The following is a 20,936-nucleotide window of genomic DNA, read 5'->3' on the forward strand; positions in this document are numbered from 1 at the left end:
TTATTATTATTATTTTTAATAAAATACTGAAGTGGTAGGTAGATGCAAGATAAAGGTGGAAAACATAGTTTAGTGTTGTAAGAGAGCAAATGTAGATGATCAGGTGTGTGCCTGTAGACTATGTATTAATCCAAGCTAGACAGGGGCAATAAAACCTCCACGGATGCAGAAGATTTCTCTCAGAACAGGGGGTGTGAGGTACTAAGCCTCACCTCTGTTGATCCCCAATTTCTAACCTGATGGCTCCCCTGAGACTGTGCCTGTCTTAGGTTGTTCCTCCCTTGAGGAATCTTACCCATCTCTGGCTAACCAGTCATCTTCTGGGGCCATACAGGGAGATGTAAAGTTGGTAAGTGAGAGAGAAGCCATATTGTTTGAAAAGGTTAGCTTTTTACTTTGCAGATTTATGCCCTGTGGCTTCTATGCCCAGCATTTGTCTTGAGGTATCTTTACCACTTGGAAGAATTATGATACTCGGTAATTTCGATATGAGGCATGAATTATACTTAAGGGTTGTCATAAGGAAGGAAGAAGAAAAGCTATAGAAGTAGCAGATGGAAGAAAACATGGGAGGATTGATTATTTATTTGACATATCTTCTTGTAGAGTAACATAAGCATGTACAGGTTTTAAACTACTAATTAAATTGCGCACACACATTAACATAATAGGAGTACAGTTACATAACCAAAGCAGACCTATAATTATCAGCCATCTCCAGTGAAACCAAGAAAACCAGTTAGGCACCTTAGGCATTTGTGAAAACTTATCTATGATATGGCGGATATTGTCCAACTGAACTTGAACAGTCTGAGAGAAATCAGACAAATTAAACAACCCATTCCTGGGGACTGTTCACATCCCATATGTTCTTTTAACAGTAGATAGTCTGTAGTTGTAAGATTTTGGAGTGCTACAATTTGCACTTCTCCTAATTCTTGTTGAGTTCCAACAGTATAGATCCAGTCAAATTTGTTGTTTTACTGTATGCGCACGCCAGCTTAGATATCTCCTTCTTCATTCCCATGGCAAGTCCAGGAACCAGTGGGATGAGTGCACCTACAGCTGTAGCAGTGCCTGGATCTTTGTTGAGGTTTTTTGATGATCATCTTCTGGTATAAGTCTTCCAGAGAGTGCTGATATTGGAAGTTCTTCTTCATATCGTATCTTAATTCATTTTCTGGGTAGCCAAATTAGGCTTTGATCCTCTGTATAAACACAAACAGACCCTTTGCCTACACTTTTATATGCCCTTTATACCATTGTGTAGAACTCATTGGAGGTCACCACACAGGAACTGCTTTTTTTTTAAGAGAAAGGAATATTATCAGAAAAATGTACCTCCATAGCCGATCATCTGACACCCTTTAAGTGGTCAAAATTAAGGATATTTAAAGCATGCATTAATCTTTGATTTACAGTTAGTTTTATTCTATCAGGTAGTAATCCCCCTTTTCTTTCTTTCTTTCTTTTATTTTCTTATGATTAATCTACACTTACATGACGAATATTATGTTTACTAGGCTCTCCCCTATACCAGGTCCCCCCTATAAACCCCTTTACAGTCACTGTCCATCAACATAGCAAAATGTTGTAGAATCACTACTTGTCTTCTCTGTGTTGTACAGCCCTCCCCTTTCTCCCACCCCCCCATGCATGCTGATCTTAATACCCCTCTTCTTCTTACCCCCTCCTTATCCCTCCCTACCTACCCATCCTCCCCAGTCCCTTTCCCTTTGGTAACTGTTAGTCCATTCTTGGGTTCTGTGATTCCACTGCTGTTTTGTTCCTTCAGTTTTTCCTTTGTTCTTATAATCCACAGATGAGTGAAATCATTTGGTATTTCTCTTTCTCCACTTGGCTTATTTCATTGAGCATAATACCCTCCAGCTCAATCCATGTTGCTGCAAATGGTAGGATTTGCCCTCTTCTTATGGCTCAGTAGTATTCCATTGTGTATATGTACCACATCTTCTTTATCCATTCATCTACCAATGGACATTTAGGTTGCTTCCAATTTTTGGGTATTGTAAATAGTGCTGTGATAAACATAGGGGTGCATCTGTCTTTCTCAAACTTGATTGCTGGGTTCTTAGGGTAAATTCCTAGGAGTGGAATTCCTGGGTCAAATGGTAAGTCTGTTTTGAGCATTTTGATGAACCTCCATACTGCTTTCCACAATGATTGAACTAATTTACATTCCCACCAGCAGTGTAGGAGGGTTCCCTTTTCTCCACAGCCTCGCCAACATTTACTGTTGTTTGTCTTTTGGTTGGCAGCCATCCTTACTGGTGTGAGGTGATACCTCATTGTAGTTTTACTTTGCATTTCTCTGATAATTAGTGATGTGGAGCATCTTTTCATGTGTCTGTTGGCCATCTGTATTACTTTTTTGAAGAACTGTCTGTTCAGTTCCTCTGCCCATTTTTTTTTTTTTTTGAGAAGACATCTCTCATATTTATTGATCAAATGGTTGTTAACAACAATAAAATTCTGTATAGGGGAGTCAATGCTCAATGCACAATCATTAATCCATCTCAAGCCTAATTCTCATCAGTCTCCAATCTTCTGAAGCATAACAAACAAGTTCTTACATGGTGAACAAATTCTTACATAGTGAATAAGTTCTTACATTGTGAACAGTACAAGGGCAGTCATCACAGAAATTTTCGGTTTTGATCACACATTATGAACTATAAACAATCAGGTCAAATATGAATATTTGTTTGATTTTTATACTTGATTTATATGTGGATCCCACATTTCTCCCTTTATTATTATTATTTTTTTTATTTTTAATAAAATGCTGAAGTGGTAGGTAGATGCAAGATAAAGGTAGAAAACATAGTTTAGTGTTGTAAGAGAGCAATTGTAGATGATCAGGTGTATGCCTGTAGACTATGTGTTAATCCAAGCTAGACAAGGGCATTAAAACATCCACGGATGCAGAAGATTTCTCTCAAAACAGGGGGGGTGAGGTTCTAAGCCTCACCACTGTTGATCCCCAATTTCTCACCTGATGGCCCCCCTGCGACTGTGCCTGTCTTAGTAGTCTTACCCGTCTCTGGCTAACCAGTCATCTTCCGGGGCCATACAGGGAAATGTAAAGTTGGTAAGTGAGAGAGAAGCCATATTGTTTGAAAAGGTTAGCTTTTTACCTCTTTGCAGATTTATGCCCTGTGGCTTCTCTGCCCAGAATTTGTCTTGAGGTATCTTTACCACTTGGAGGAATTATGATACTTGGTAAATTTGATATGAGGCATGAATTCTATTTAAGGGTTCTAATTAGGAAGGAAGAAGAAAAGCTATAGAGGTAGCAGATGGAAGAAACATGGGAGGATTGATTATTTCTTTGACATATCTTCTTGTAGAGTAACTTAAGCATGTATAGGTTTTAACTACTAATTAAATTGCGCACACACATTAACATAATAGGAATACAGTTACATAACCAAAGCAGATCTATAATTACCAGCCATCTCCAGTGAAGCCAAGAAAACCAGTTAGGCACCCTAGGCATTTGTGAAAATTTGTCTATGATATGATGGATATTGTCCAACTGTACTTGAACAGTCTGAGAGAAATCAGACAAATTAAAACAACCCATTCCTGGGAACTGTTCACATCCCATATGTTCTTTTAACAGTAGATAGTCTGTAGTTGTACGATTTTGGAGCGCTACAATTTGCACTTCTCCTAATTCTTGGTTGAGTCTAACAGTATAGATCCAGTCAAATTTGTTGCTTTAATGAAAGCACAGCCTCTGCCCATTTTTTAATTGGGTTATTTGTATTTTTTTGTTGGTGCGTGTGAGCTCTTTATATATTCTGGACATCAAGCCTTTATCGGATCTGTCATTTCCAAATATATTCTCCCATACTGTAGGGCTCCTTTTTGTTCTATTGATGGTGTCTTTTGCTGTACAGAAGCTTTTCAGCTTAATATAGTCCCACTTGTTCATTTTTGGTGTTGTTTTCCTTGCCCGGGGAGATATGTTCAAGAAGAGGTCACTCATATTTATGTCTAAGAGGTTTTTGCCTATGTTTTTTTCCAAGAGTTTAATGGTTTCATGACTTACATTCAGGTCTTTAATCCATTTTGAGTTTACTTTTGTATATGGGGTTAGACAATGGTCCAGTTTCATTCTCCTACATGCAGCTGTCCAGTTTTGCCAGCACCATCTGTGGAAGAGACTGTCATTTTGCCATTGTATGTCCATGGCTCCTTTATCAAATATTAATTGACCATATATGTCTGGGATAATGTCTGGATTCTCTAGTCTGTTCCATTGGTCTGTGGCTCTGTTCTTGTGCCAGTACCTGTTGGGAGCAAACCTGTGGGCCTTTAGGCAGGCTGGGTTCCGAAAGCATTAAGACAACAACAACCTTTGAGTAAAGTCTCTCCTGTAAAATCAGAAACAATGAATCCATCCACGCGTTAGAAACAAGTTTTCCCCTATTACCAAGAAATGCATTTAGCAAACTCCTAAGCCAGAACTAGTGGTTAAGTTACCTAGCAACCTGTGCTTTTCTGTTCTTTCCACTGGCCTATGAATATTGCCAACATCTTGTTAATCAAGAAACACCCTCTGCCCCAGGGGAAAGCCCCACCCTTAAAACCTCCCTCCCAAGGGCCCCCACCCACAAGATGGCAAACTCCCCGCTTCTCTTCTGGGTCCTCTGCTCCCGCCAGTGCCAGCCAAGGCCCAATTACCCCTCTACACCTTCCCGCTGGTGCCACCTAAGGCCCAATTACCTTCTGACCCACCCCTTCCTTGCTACCTGTATAAATTGAGCCTGTAAACAATAAACTGTGTCAGCTTGATCAGACATCCTGTCTTGCTGTCCGTTCTTTGTGTCCCCTGCCCCTTCATTCTCTCCTCTAGGTCGTCGACCCCCGTTGATAGTCCTGCAGGTTGGGACAAGTACCAAATTGTCTTGATTACTATGGCTTTATAGTAGAGCTTGAAGTTGGGGAGTGAGATCCCCCCTGCTTTATTCTTCTTTCTCAGGATTGCTTTGGCTATTCGGGGTCTTTGGTGTTTCCATATGAATTTTTGAATTATTTGTTTCAGTTCATTAAAGAATGTTGCTGGTAGTTTCATAGGGATTGCATCAAATCTGTATATTCCTTTGGGCAGGATGGCCATTTTGACGATATTGATTCTTCCTAGCCGTGAGCATAGGATGAGTTTCCATTTGTTAGTGTCCCCTTTAATTTCTTTTAAGAGTGACTTGTAGTTTTCAGAGTATAAGTCTTTCACTTCTTTGGTTAGGTTTATTCCTAGGTATTTTATTTTTTTTGATGCAATTGTGAATGGAGTTGTTTTCCTGATTTCTCTTTCTGTTGGTTCATTGTTAGTGTATAGGAAAGCCACAGATTTCTGTGTGTTAATTTTGTATCCTGCAACTTTGCTATATTCCTATATCAGTTCTAGTAGTTTTGGGGTGGAGTCTTTAGGGTGTTTTATGTACAGTATCATGTCATCTGCAAATAGTGACAGTTTAACTTCTTCTTTACCAATCTGGATTCCTTGTATTTTTTTGTTTTGTCTGATTGCCATGGCTACGACCTACAGTACTGTGTTAAATAACAGTGGGGAGAGTGGGCATCCCTGTCTAGTTCCCGATCTCAGAGGAAAAGCTTTCAGCTTCTCGCTGTTCAGTATAATGTTGGCTGTGGGTTTATCATAAATGGCCTTTATTACGTTGAGGTACTTGCCCTCTATTCCCATTTTTCTGACAGTTTTTATCATGAATGGATGTTGAACTTTGTCAAATGCTTTCTCAGCATCTATGGAGATGATCATTTGGTTTTTGTCTCTCTTTTTGTTGATGTGGTGGATGATGTTGATGGACTTTCGAATGTTGTACCATCCTTGCATCCATGGGATGAATCCCACTTGGTCATGGTGTCCGATCCTTTTGATGTTTTTTTGAATTTGGTTTGCTAATATTTTGTTGAGTATTTTTGCATCTACATTCATCAGGGATATTGGTCTGTAGTTTTGTTTTTTGGTGGGGTCTTTGCCTGGTTTTGGTATTAGGGTGATGTTGGCTTCATAGAATGAGCCAACATTCACTCCTCTTCTATTTTTTGGAAAACTTTAAGGAGAATGGGTATTATGTCTTCTCTGTGTGTCTGATAAAATTCCGAGGTAAATCCGTCTGGCCCAGGATTTTGTTCTTGGGTAGTTTTTTGATTACCGTTTCAATTTCTTTGCTCGTAATTGGTTTGTTTAACTTTTGTGTTTCTTCCTTGGTCAGTCTTGGGAGGTTGTATTTTTCTAGGAATTTGTTCATTTCTTCTAGGTTTTCCAGCTTGTTGGCATATAGGTTTTCATAGTAGTCTTTAATAATTCTTTGTATTTCTGTGGACTCTCTTGTGATTTTTCCGCTCTCATTTCTGATTATCTTGATTTGTGTTGATTCTCTTTTTCTCTTAATAAGTTTGACTAGAGGCTTATCTATTTTGTTTATTTTCTCAAAGAACCAGCTCTTGGTTTCATTAATTTTTGCTATTGTTTTATTCTTCTCAATTTTATTTATTTCTTCTCTGATCTTTATTATGTCCCTCCTTCTGCTGACCTTAGGCCTAATTTGTTCTTCTTTTTCCAATTTCGATAATTGTGACATTAGACCATTCATTTGGGATTGTTCTTCCTTTTTTAAATATGCCTGGATTGCTATACACTTTCCTAAGACTGCTTTTGCTGTGTCCCACAGTAGTTGGGGCTTTGTGTTGTTGTTGTCGTTTGTTTCCATATATTGCTGGATCTCTATTTTGATTTGGTCATTGATCCATTGATTATTTAGGAGCATGTTGTTAAGCCTCCATGTGTTTGTGAGCCTTTTTGCTTTCTTTATACAGTTTATTTCTAGTTTTATACCTTTGTGGTCTGAAAAGTTGGTTGGTAGGATTTCAGTCTTTTGGAATTTACTGAGGCTCTTTATGTGGCCTAGTATGTGGTCTATTCTGGAGAATGTTCCATGTGCACTTGAGAAGAATGTGTATCCTGTTGCTTTTGGATGTAGAATTCTATAGATGTCTATTAGGTCCATCTTTTCTAGTGTTGTTCAGTGCCTCTGTGTCCTTCCTTATTTTCTGTCTGCTGGATCTGTCCTTTGGAGTGAGTGGTGTGTTGAAGTCTCCTAGAATGAATGCATTGCATTCTATTTCCTCCTTTAGTTCTGTTAGTATTTGTTTCAGCTATGTTGGTGCTCCTGTATTGGGTGCATATATATTTAGAATGGTTATATCCTCTTGTTGGACTGAGCCCTTTATCATTATGTAGTGTCCTTCTTTATCTTTTGTTACTTTCTTTATTTTGAAGTCTGTCTTGTCTGATACCAGAATTGCAACACCTGCTTTCTTCTCTCTGTTGTTTGGATGAAATATCTTTTTCCATCCCTTGACTTTAAGTCTGTGCATGTCTTTAGGTTTGAGGTGAGTCTCTTGTAAGCAGCATATGGATGGATCTTGCTTTTTTATCCATTCTATTACTCTGTGTATTTTGATTGGTGCATTGAGTCTATTTACATTTAGGGTGATTATTGAAAGGTATGTACTTATTGCCATTGCAGGCTTTAAGTTTGTGGTTACAAAAGGTTCAAGGTTACCTTCTTTACTATCTTACTGTCTAACTTTACTCGCTTGTTGGGCTTTTATAAACATGGTCTAATGATTCTTTATTTCTCTCCCTTCTTCTTCTTCCTCCTCCCTTCTTCATATATTGGGTGTTTTGTTCTGTGGTCTTTTTAGGAGTGCTCCCATCTAGAGCAGTCCCTGTAGGATGCCCTGTAGAGGTGGTTTGTGGCAGGCAAATTCACTCAACTTTTGCTTGTCTGGGAATTGTTTAATCCCCCCTTCATATTTAAATGATATTCGTGCTGGATATAGTAGTCTTGGTTCAAGGCCCTTCTGTTTCATTGCATTACATATATCATGCCATTCTTTTCTGGCCTGTAGGTTTTCTGTTGAGAAGTCTGATGATAGCCTGATGGGTTTTCCTTTGTAGGTAACCTTTTTTTTCTCTCTGGCTGCCTTTAATACTTTGTCCTTGTCTTTGATCTTTGCCATTTTAATTATTATGTGTCTTGGTGTTGCCCTCCTTGGATCCCTTGTCATGGGAGTTCTGTGTACCTCTGTGGTCTGAGAGGCCATTTCTTCCCCTAGTTTGGGGAAGTTTTCAGCAATTATTTCTTCAAAGATGCTTTCTATCCCTTTTTCTCTCTCTTCTTCTTCTAGTACCCCTATAATGCGGGTATTGTTCCATTTTGATTGGTCACTCAGCTCTCTTAGAATTCTTTCATTCCTGGAGATCCTTTGATCTCTCTCCGCATCAGCTTCTCTGCGTTCCTGTTCTCTGTTTTCTAGTCCATTAATGGTCTCTTGCATCTCGTCTATTCTGTTTTGATGTCCTTCCAGAGCTTGTTTTATTTCTGTATTCTCCTTCCTTAGTTCTTGCATATTTCTCTGCAAGTCCATCAGCATGGTTATGGCTTTTGTTTTGAATTCTTTTTCAGGAAGACTGGTTAAATCTATTTCCCCAGGTTCCTTCTCAGGGGAAGATGTAGCAGATGCCGAAGCTGTCTGGGTTAGTCTTGTCTGGATCATATTTTTTTGTCTTTTCATGTTGATAGGTGCTATTGACTGTCAGCTGGGAGGGCCAAACTTTTCACTTGCTACTGGCCTTTCTTTACTGGGACAACTGTGACCCCTAGTGGCTTGTGTTGGGTAATTGCATGTAGACTGGGTCTTTGTGTCTTGCCTGGCTGGTATGGAGGAAGCGCCCATTGGGATAATGGACAGTGGGGGTGTTTGGCTGTTTACCTCTGTGAGTGGTCTCAGAGCTGTTGCCCAGGGGGTTAGTGTGCCTGGTTTTCCCTGTAATTTCCAGCCACTGGGCTGTGACCTGTGTTGTTTCCGTCCAGCTGTTACGTCCCTGTCCCTTTAAGACTCTCAAAAAGCACTTGCTCTTTGTCACAGGGGCATCAGCTTCGGAACCCACTCAGAGGTCTTGCTGCCCTGTTTCCCTAGTTTCTGGCCCTCCATGCATGCACTGTGTCTGCGCTCTGGTGCGGGTGGCTGGGGCTGGGTGTTTAGCAGTCCTGGGCTCCCTCTCCCTCCCTGCTCCAACACCTCTCCTCCTGCCGGGAGCTGGGGGGAGGCGTGCTTGGGTCCCGCCGGGCCGGGGGTTGTATCTTACCCCTTCCACCAGGCACTGGGCTCTCGCATGTGTGGATGTAGTCTGGCTGTTGTCCTGTGTCTTCTGGTCTCTGTTTTAGGATTAGTTGTATTTGTTGTATTTTCAAAAGTATATATGTTTTGGGGAGAATATTCCCACTGTCCTACTCACACCGCCATGTTGGCTCCGCCTCTCCCTGTGTGACTTTATTTAAAGCCTCTATGGCTTAGTTTCCTTATCTGCCAATTGAGAATGATAATAGTATATACTTTAAAGGGTTGTGAGATTAAATTAGGGTTAAGTTAGGTGTGGAATGTAAAGGGCTAGGTGCAGTGCCTGTCACAGTTAAGTCTTCTTTCCTTAATCTAAGTGCCCTGAGTTCAAGTCTTGTTATTTTTGTTCACTGCTATCCTCACAGAGCCTGCAATAGTTTCCAGCACATAATAGGTGCTCATAAATGTTTTCTTGACTGAATGAACAAAATAGAGGAATAGTTTCTGCTTAAAATCTACACATTGTTGCTTACCTGTCTTCTCCTTTAGGAAGGGAGATTGACTAATGTAGTACTTAGGAGCCAGCCTGCTTGTCCTTGAATCTCAGGTCTGCCACTTATAAGTTGCAAGACCATAGACAAGTTGCTCCATCTTTTTCTGCCTTAGTTTCCTCATCTGTGAAATGTGGATAACAATAGAGTAGTCCCTATATCATAGGGTTGTGAATATTGAGGATCTAAGACTTGAAAAGTTCCTGGGTGGTGCAGGTTATGTCATGAACACTTTGCACACATTTGCCACTGTTATCACCTGACTCGCTCAGAAGTTTGCTCATCATTCTGTTACATCACTTTTATGGTTCGTCATGTCTCTGTGTTATTTACTCTTATTCCCCCAATGTGAATTACGGGGCTGGTACACATTAACACTATTAAACACATGTACTTCAGATGAGTATTCCTCCCTGTAGCTTAAATAACTCTTCAAAAGATGTCCTCATTTCTATCATTCTAGAGGCCCTCACATACAGACCCCTCTCTTTGGCATCCAGTTGTTTACTTCCAGGAGCCACATAGAAAACTTAGTATACATGCTTATGACTTGCTCAGAAACTGTCTGTTCCAAAGACTACTTTACACTATTTCCCCGAGTTCCTGTCTTATTTAATGATACATAAGAGTAGCAATACCATGCCCTCCATGCTACTTATCTATAAGATTTTACTTTGCTACCTTTTCTTTGATCTTGGGAAAATTATTGAATTTCTCTGTGCCTCCATTTATTCATGTGTGGAATGGGATTACCTATAGGAATCATCTGCATTTTCTATATTTTGTGAATCCATTCGTGTAACAAGGTACTTAGAACAAGGCTTATCACCCAGTAAATGCTCCATAAATCTGACCTAATATTCTTGTTCTTATTGTTGTTGAAATATAATTTTCTCTTTCAGGCCCAATTCAATTTGTTTCAACTGATTATGTATGGGTTTAGAACTCAGATAGGTACTTGCCTAATATATGACTATTATACTTTGTAACTTCTGATTGCTTTTAACTAGGGAAGACCACCAGCAGGAGAATCCTCCCTCTGCAAATCCAGATGTTGGAGTCTTAGTACATCAGAGCACACACACAGCATTCAATGCTTTGAATCCTGACCTGATTAATATGGATGGCTTCTCACATGTTTAAGAGGCTGTTTCTTCAGTATTTCCATAGGCCCTGATTTTTAAATTCTGTTTTTTTAATTTTTCAATCCACACAATTGATTCTTTGCATGAGTGCTTTTTTCTTCCTAGAATGACCAACCACTCACTTCTAATTCATTTTCAAGTCAGATAACATTTACTGTAAGCTATTAGGAACATCCTTTCACTTCTGTGGTTTGCCTGTAAATTGTGTGTCAATTGCACATATTTAATTTATTATATTTATCAGTATTTATGCAGTGTTTATTTACATGTCTGTTTTCACAGGCAAAATTTGATAGCCCATGCTTTAATCATTCCTATATCCACAGTACAGAGAAAATGGGGATTCCTGTGCAAAAAGTGTTCAGTAAATGCCTATTCAACTACCTTGCAAGAATAGATTTTATTAATGACAAGAAAAGTTGTTAATTTGCAGGCTCTTTAGGTAAGGTACAGTTGAAGACCATAATTGAAGAATCTACTGGGTAGTTTCTATACTGTGGTGATTTAGCTATTTCACTCATGCAAAATGGTTCAGATGGTTGAAACTTGTTTACAGTTCAGAAATGAAATATAAGGAATTCATGCACTGAAAGGAGGAAGGAAGTGTGAACTAGATGATTTTGAAGGTCCCTTGGTAAGTTTCATTCTTTTTGTGGATATAAGACATAGTCATTAAAACATAACAAGAACAAAACTTAGTAAGATATAGATAGTAGTAAGTAACATAAAAGAGAAAGGTCAACATAATATGCTGTGGGAGTTCAGAAGGGGGTTTGATGTGAAGGTAAGCCTTCAGGGCAGTGTACCATGTGTTTGTGAAGGGAGTTTCCGACACTGATAATCAATGGCCAGTCTGATGCACTGGCACTTCAGAAGGGACAGCAGTACAGATTGGCTGGCAGAGGAACTTATGTTCAGTCACACAGTTGAGAGCTGCTGGCCACCGTCACAGTGTCAGTGTTTCATGAACCCAAATCAGCACTGTGTCTGACCTGAGTAGTCTTCTGGGAACACTGGGACAAGAAAATATAAAACAGGGTCACCCCCAAATGCTGCACATGCTTCTATCCATGTGGTACATTCCTTCTCTCTCTCCATTTCTCAACTTAATTCAACAGGTAACTCAGTAGTTATGTGGTTCTCAATAAATGTTGCCTGAATTTTACAAATGACAATATAAATGTTATCACCACAATTTTTACAATAAGAATTTGAGGAGTGTTCATGTTTTATTTACTCATCCATAAAACATTTATGGAGTCCCTACTAAGTTTTGTAGCTATGAAGTTAGTGACTTGAAAGTTGCCCAAATGTTTTTTTTTCTTCTTTTTCTAATAACCAAAGTGGCACAACACATCAGTTCTTCCCAATCAATATCCGTCCCACCCCTCTTATTCCCACAATCCTAATTTATACACTTACTGTCATATCTCGATGAGTACAGTGGTGCCGTGATGGTCTTCCTACTTTGGCTCTTCCCCTATCTGCTAAATCACCTGCCATATAACTATCAGAGGGATCTTCATCTCGTGTGAATCTGATTGTCTACTCTCCTGTACACACTTCTTCATTGGTTCTCTAAATCTCCCTTCCATTGCCATTGTGTCTGGTCCTTCCAGTCTGGTGCCCATCTCTTCACTGATACACTTTGTTGTTATTGCCATTCCATAGAGCAGGGCATTTCCATGATCATGCAAACAAAGTTTGTGCCTTTATCATTCTCACATCTTTTGCTTCTTTTTAAATAGACTTTGTTTCTTAGAGAAGTTTTAGCTTTACTAAAAAATTGAGCAGAAGGTACAGAAATTTCCCATATACTCCCTCCCCCAAAACATGCATAGCCATCCCCCATTATCAACATCCCTCACCAGGATGGTACATTGGTTACAGTTGGTGAACCTACATTGAAACATCATTATCATCCAACATCATTGACTTTTAAGATTATTATTTATATAATCTCTTTAATATATCTCTTGCTGGCAGGTTATTTCCATTTTGCATTAAATACATGCTTTACTTAATTTTTAAAAATCCCAGCTGAGCTTTCTCTGGCCATTACTTGAGGTGCTGGGAATGCAGTGTTGGGTAGACAGATGCAGTTCCAGACCGTGGGTGCTTACGTGCTGGCTCCTGCACAGACACTGGTGATTGCTGCAAAAGATTCAAGAATCAGGAATGCATACACATGTTGCTGGTAATATCTATTTCTTGATATATGTTTTCAGAGATATCTAATGTGTCCTATAAAATGACTAGGGATACCACGGGCACACCATATCTCCTTGGGCTGGATCATCTCTCTGGCTGGATCTGGTCTGTAAGCTGGTCTGTGTTGGTCATAGCCTTTGGCATTGCTTGCCCTGACCCACCTAGAACTCTTGCTCCATACTTCATGACCTAGTTCCAATCACTCATGTTTTCGACTCTCAGTTAGGGATTCATACCCTGTGCTTGGAGGAACACTTAGACTTGATGCTCTCCTTTTTTTCTCATTGATTTACTTTCTGCACTGTAATTGTATCTTCCTATGACTAAATCAACAATTTCCCTTGAGCAAATGATTCACCAATTTGGCATCATCTCTGGAATTCTATATATGGATCTATATGTATCCCTGTCTGTGGTACCTTGTTTTGATTAACTCTGGCCTCATGGGCAGGTCCAAAACCCTCACAGTGCTTTCCAGACCTTTCCACCATTTCTTTGCTATGGACAATGTAATATATTTGAAATATGGAGGACATGTATTTTATCCTTTTCCCTGCTTTTCCTGTTATTAATAATCTCCATGACTTTTCAAAGTCTCACCCTTCTCCCTTCACCCGCCTCTCCCTGGAAGTGTCCTGTCTCCTGTCTAATTAATGACCATAGTTTACAGACAGTGCAGCTGTCTACACATATGGTTCATTACCCTTAAGACAGAAAACGATGTAAGAGTCGAAGGTTTCTTTCTCAGGGTTCTTTGGGCAACTATGAAGAATGAAATCATTAACATGACTTTTAACTAAAACAGGTCCTTGTGGTATTGCATCATCTTGTCGTACCTCCAGCGCACTCACTAGAGGCATTAAAGCCTTAAAATCAGGGTTTATTAGCTTTTGTTTACAGCCACATTTGCTTGGCACTGGAAAGAAATGAAAAGTAATAATAAAACACTTTATGTTGTATCTGAATTTTTGAAAGGTCTCACATTTGGGGTGAACTACCAACAAAAAAATGGAATTGATTAGGAAAGAAGACTCAGTATTTTCCTAGAAAGACAACAGGCTGCATGTTACCCCAGCTGACATGTTTTAGAGGAGGGTGGCATTTTCAAGCCTGATGAGAGGGAGTTCTTGGGTGCCTTTATTCATTTATGGACACATTTATTCATCCTGTTTGCCACATACTGTCCTGGGTGCTGGTGCTAGTGAACAAGAACTACTCTTGTTCTCTAAGAAGTTAGTGGATTGTTTTACCCTTTGGGTACTAATAAGATTGTTTGCCAGCCTCTCAAGAAAGCTTCCACCATCTCACAGGAATCCCTGGTAATTGTGACTCCTGAGGACTGTTTGGCACAACCTCTGCCAAATCCCTGTTCTTAGCACCTGCCTTCCCCAGTGCCTTAAGGTGGCCCTCAGTTATGACCCAGGGTTCCTGCTGGTTGGTCTCCCAACCAGGTCCTCTGTCAGTGCTTCCAAGTCAGGTGGTACAGTCACCCTCACTCCATATATTCACGTGGAGGGAACTAAGACTGGCGTGGTGCCCGTGTGGCCCTGAGAAATGGGTGCTGACTAAAAGTTTTATTGTCTTTCACTGTCTGGTTGCTTTTGTCTCTGGTTCTCTGCCCCCTGCTCTGCTTTTTCACTAAAGGTCTGTTCTAAAGTTTCCGCCTGGACTAGGATTTGAGCACCTGGGGAATGCTGGCTCATGACTCAGGAGTGCAGGTCCTGTCTGTCTTCCCTCATGAGATTATTCTTCTTTTTCATCTCCCTTGTTTGTTATTTTTCTCTCTGCACATCTTTTAAACCAGGGAATCAAAGTCTGGATTCTGTAATCCTTTAAAGGTCTTTGGGTAGACTTTGTGAAATCTGCGGGCTCCCTGGAATTATATCCACAAATTGTTTGATGAGTGCCTATGCATTTTATTCAGTGAGAATTCATGGCTTGCTTCAGATTCTCAAAGCAATCCCAAAACATATTCTAATAGCAAATTTGAACCTTCATAGTTTTCATGCTACACATTTGTCTTTCTCTGAGCAGTTGCCATTGTGTACCCAGCATTCACTACCACGTAAGCACCCCTCATTCTCACATTGTATTTCCACAGTAGGATTCTTTCCCACTCAACTTCGACCGCCTGCAGGATATCTTCCTTCTAGGAGTCCCGCAGGCTACTCATGTCCAAGCCTGACCTACCGTCCTGCTCTTTCCCTCCCAAACCCCTTACTTTTTGTTTCCTCTGATTCTTTTTTTGGTAGGGCTGTCCTTAGCCAAGATCAGACAGAAATCTTGAGTTCCCTTCTTTCCTTACGATTTTCCTTATGCCTGTTTGTGGATATCTATAATGTACCAATTTTTTATACACCCCTATCTCCTTATCCCTGTATCTTCTGCTACTTCTACTTAGTTATAACCTTTCCTTTAACTCTTTTAACTTATTTCCAGTGCAGTTTTGATACTGACCCTTTGTTCCACATAGAGGTCAAAGAGATTGTGCTCAAATGCATATATAATCACGTCATATCTTTATTTAAGATGCTTAATGCCTCCTTTACCTATAGGGGAGATAATGTGGGATTACTATTAGCATGGTCTACAGTGCATCCTATGATCTGGTTCATACCTGCCTCCCCAAGCTGGTGTCTTGGTTACTTTCCATATTGATCGGTGGCGCTAGTGATTTAATGCTTCCTGTTCTCATGCAGGAAGTGCCCTCCCACTGAGCGTAGGGTTCACTTCTTAACTACTTGATTGTGTGTCCAGTCATGTGACCTGCCTTAAGCAGAGAGGTATTAACATATGGGAGACAAGCAGTATTTTGAAAATTACTTGCATAACTGGCTGATTTGCTCCTGCCCTTCTGCTATCATCACGAGAAGGACAGGCCTTTTCTATCCTAAGCACCCTGTGAGGAGTATGATGAACAAATGGAACAGACCTATTCCAGCTAAGCTGTTCCAACCAAGCACTGCCTAGGACAGTCCTCTGTAAATGAGCAGGGAAGCCCATGGATATAACCAGAGTTGCACCGCTTATTGTTGCATGCCTCTGAGATTTTGTTGTAGTTTGTTCCACAGCAAAAGCAAATGGATACATTTCCCATGAAGTTTTCTACCCTGCTCAACTCTCATGCTACTCACACAAACCTCTACATGTAGGATTTTTTATTTTGATTCCCATCATATTCTTGCCTGTTTAGAACATTCTTCCTTATACTTTGAGACCCAAATGCAACATTTCTTCCTCTGTGAAACATTCTGTGAATCTGCTAAGAAAGTTGTAATTATCTCCTTTGGGACATGTAGCACTTCCCACGTATTAACTTGCATTTGCAGCTTTATCATATGTTTTTTTCCTCTATAAGTTTGAGTACCCAGAGGACAAGGCTGTTAGTGAACTTCAGGTGGAATCAGGGAAGCCTTCACAGAGGAAGACATAGGTAAGTTGAGCATAGAAGGATGAAGATAATCAGGTACGCAAGAGGAAGATCAGGAGAGCCCAGGTAACCCGGGGGTTGATGAACCAGATGTTTGTGAATGAATAGCCACACTTTTCCTTGATGTTTCTCCTACTTCCCGTGTATAAAGGAGCTTGTTATTCAGTGCAGTGAAGAGAACTGTTCCAAAGGAACAGACCTAGATATGTCCTGAAACACTGTGATTTTTCCCCTTTGAGCAGCAAAACCATTTGCTGCATGGTCAGCACCTGCTTTTCCCTGGGCCTTCTGTCCAGCTGCCCAGTCTGTGAGAGATGGTGACATTTACAGTGACTGCAAGGCAACTGTCCTGGCTGCCTGCCACAGTGGGGCCCAGGTCCAAGTGGCTACCATCTGGCAGGACATCTGCTCGGGCATTGAAAGGGTGTTGGATGTAGCAACATGCCCACAGAGAAGACATTGCACTGTGCCCTTCGTGGAGAGAATACATTTCATTTCCACCCATGCAAGAGACGAGCAGTGAGGGTAACCCAGAGGGGGGGCCTCTCCATTGTGGCCGTGACCCTTCTTAACTTCCAGGCTTGAGCCCCCCTGACAATGTGTTTAGAATGTACTTATGAGAACATGTCCTCTGTAGCCAGGCTGAGTGGATTCCCATCCCAGCTGCGACCCTTTACCTTTGGGCAACTTGCTTAACTTCTCTGTGATTAGCACTGAGTCCATCTTCAGTTAAACGTTAGCTATTTTATTTTTAGACAGCTTCTTCTGGTTTGTCACGTGCTCTAAAACTCTGAGGCTACCACAAGTCTCCGTGCAATGCCCTTCATTGACATTAACATCCTACTTCAGTTTACACAGACCTCCAGTTGACACACACCCTATACCCCATGCTGAACACCTGTTTCCCTGAATTTGTAACATGCTTACTGACACGTCTGGGCCTTTGCACATTATGTTCTCTCTGCTAGAAAATTCTTATTCTTTCTTTTTTATCAAGTTAACTCTTCATCATTTAAGATACCTTTAAGATGTCACTTCCTCCTGGAAGCCATCTTTGATTATCTAGGCCACATATTGCCATATCTCTCTGTGTACTCACTTCTAGTATTGGATGGATGGGTGGATGGATTGATGGAGTGATTGATGGAGCTTATGCATGTGATCTCTGTCACTTTCATTTAATCCTCAAACACACAAATTAAGTGCTTTATCGTCTTCTTGAAAAAACATGTATTTGTTTTTGTTTCAAATACAGATTTTGGCCCACATCAAAAGGATTTGAAAGCCCAATTGTAAAGAATGAGATTGGAATAATCACACACAACTTTCTATCCAAATCTCCTCCAGTTTGTGGTTATGTTTAGCCAAACTGACCAACTGGAAAGAGCTGATTCAGGAAATTGGTATTATTGGTCCAATATCGACATTTGTTTGGCTGAATCTAATCATGTTTAAAGTGATTTTAGTTAAGTGGAATTGTGTATACATGCTGTCATTGGGTTTAGGAATAAAGATAAAGCCATTTGGCTCCTGAAAATTCTGTATTTACTTACGTAGCTGAAAGCAACAAACCTCCCATGCAGACAAGTTGTCCACCTTCTGTGATTTGAAGAACTTTATGAGGCATACTTGCCTAGAAGCAAGTGTCTTTTCAAGCTGAGATAGAACCTGAAATTCTTACCATTTTAGGCAATCTTTGAGTTAAATTTATATCTCTAGAAAGTTGCTGTAGGAAGATAACCTTGTCAACTGCAATGGATAGTATCATAACCAATACAATTAAAATGATAATAAATATTAATATATTTGTTCATTTAGTAACTGTTTCTTTCTTATGTAATGTATACTAAACACCCTCTGTTGATACATGTTTGGGATAGGTTAGTGAACAAAACAAATGCAGATTCCTGCCCTCTAGGACCTCACAATCTGGTAAAAAGACACAGAAACTAATGAATGAACATTGTATCTAAACAGAATGCAAACAATACTGGAAGACAATAAATGCTATGAAAAAATAAAGCAAATTAAGATGCAAACTGTTATACATTACATAGGTCTTTCACATATGTAGTATCATATGATCCTTCCACATACTTTGAGGTAGGTGGGGACATACTGTTTCTAGTTTATAGATGAGGAAATTGAGGCAAAAGGCAATATGATGTCAAGCCCTGCCTGGTCCTAATTCTTTTTTGCACCTTCAAGTGCTTGAGACCTGTTATCTTAGACTTAACTCAAAGCCTAGGCCATCCAAGAAACAGATTTAAATAGCTAGCTCCAAGAAAGGAGTTTTGGGGTGAATATGAAATGGTCTTGGTCTTAGTCTGGCTCCAATTTGTGTACCACTTCTAACAACCAGACACTTCTTATCTTTCAGGTAAAGCTCTAGTTTTGTAGATTACTTTTGTAGATTAGTACCTGATTCTCGTTCTTTGTGTCTTTAGTCTTTGCCAGATAACCCTGAGACCTGGAGCTCTGTTACCCTGCTTGCTAAGTCAGCACCGTGGACCCCCTGATTTTAGGGCTTAGGATCTTCTCCTGGAACCTCTGCCTACTAGGTGTGGCCTTGATTCCTAATGACACATACAGTCTTGACAGATGTTCTTGCTGGAGCACAGAGTGAAGTAAACCTAAGGGTCCTAGGAATGGGTCCAGCAGGGCCAGAGTGGGGAGTGTCTCCCAAGTAAGGGGCCAGACAGGAACTCCGGACCAGGCTGAGATCGAGAAGGGACAGAAGAAAAGTTAGCAAGTAAACAAGTGATTAAATAGGTTAAAAATAAACACATTTAGAGGAATTATAGAAATTATTTAGGGATTCAAATGATTTTATGAATAATAAAAATGATAAATCACTAATACTAATTTAATATTGTTTTGTGTTCTTTTTAAATAAAATTTGTTGGACACTAGACCATATACTTGATGCACATCATTTAATACTCTGAAGAATCACTTAGTATAAATAATATGCCCTTTTTCAAAGCTGGAATTTGGCTCAGAGAAATTAAGTGATTTTGCCAATTTCAGAGCTAATAAATTTATGGATTCACACCAAATAGTTTTGTACCTTGATCAAGTTTCCTCATATATACAAAATAGAGCTAAAAAAAACTTACCTTAAGGAGTTGTAGTGAAGTTTAAATACACTTATGATTAAAATAAAAAGCCCAGACCTGGTATATGGTATACATAGTCAAGCTATGTTGTAATTATTACTCTTAGTGTGTTTCTGAATCTTTGTTTACCCAGCTGGAGCTAGCCAAGACTATAACAGAACTACTTCTAATTGTGATTTTAGGGCAAGTGTGTGCTTGAATTAATGGCAGTAAAATCTTACTGAGAACTACTCTTCACTAGTAGTTAGGGCTAACTACCAAGAGAAGGTGGCAGTGCATTAGTATTCATGATGCTATTTATCTTCCTATTCATTAAGAGGTACTTAGACATCGATGTTTTTGGTTGGTTTCCAATCGTTTCTCTTACCTGTTTTGGTTCTCTTCAGGAAGGACATTCATTTCACGATTACTTTTGGTATTTGTTAGTAAGACATAGAACAACCTCTACATATTGAGTCATGACACTTCAGTTCCTTACTTGCGGTTCTTCTATTTGTGGGAACTGAAGCAAATCACCTCCCCTTGGTGCAATAGAAAGGTTAGGAAAAAGAAAGAATAAACAATTTTGGTTCTATCTTTTGCTAGTGGTTTGAACACAAATCACTTACTTATGTTCTTAAAAAAATTAGATGAACAGCTTGTAGCTTCCAGGGTTGTGAGGTTAAGAGGAATAATGCACTAAAAATGACCAGCACATAACATAAATAGGTGCTTAAAAAATATAATTTCCCTTCCATACCACCTCAACTCTGAGCCAACAGAGAAATGTTGGGATTAAGCAAGAATAGTTGCTTCTACCTATTACTGATGTTACTAATATCATTATTATTATCAGCCCCTGCATTATGAACACCTATCTGTAGAGAAACAAACTTTCTCTAGCACCATTAATGAATGAGGACTGTTTCATGGGATAATGGAAAAGGATCTGAAAGTCAGAAAGACTTATATTCAAATCCCTGCTTGCACTAGACATAAATATTTTCAATTTGAGCAAGTTTTTTCTGTGACTCAATTTCCTCATCCAGTTATAGAAACTTAATAATAAGCAAGGTTTGGATCTTATTCACAATTATATAGTATAATATAGCTACTAAGATACAGTATTAGGCCTGGCATTAGAAAGTCCTCCTAAAAAAGTATTTCATGATTGTCAAAATGTTTCTTTTCTTTTTTCTCTTTCCTTCCTTCCTTCCATCCTTTCCTCCAATGCTTTTTCCTATTGATAAACATTAGGTTACTTCCATATTTTGTCTATTATGAATAGGTTTGCAATGAACATTCATGTCTAGGTTCTTTT

The sequence above is a fragment of the Manis javanica genome, chromosome 11, assembly GCF_040802235.1.
Source record: "Manis javanica isolate MJ-LG chromosome 11, MJ_LKY, whole genome shotgun sequence".
Taxonomy (NCBI): Eukaryota; Metazoa; Chordata; class Mammalia; order Pholidota; family Manidae; genus Manis; species Manis javanica.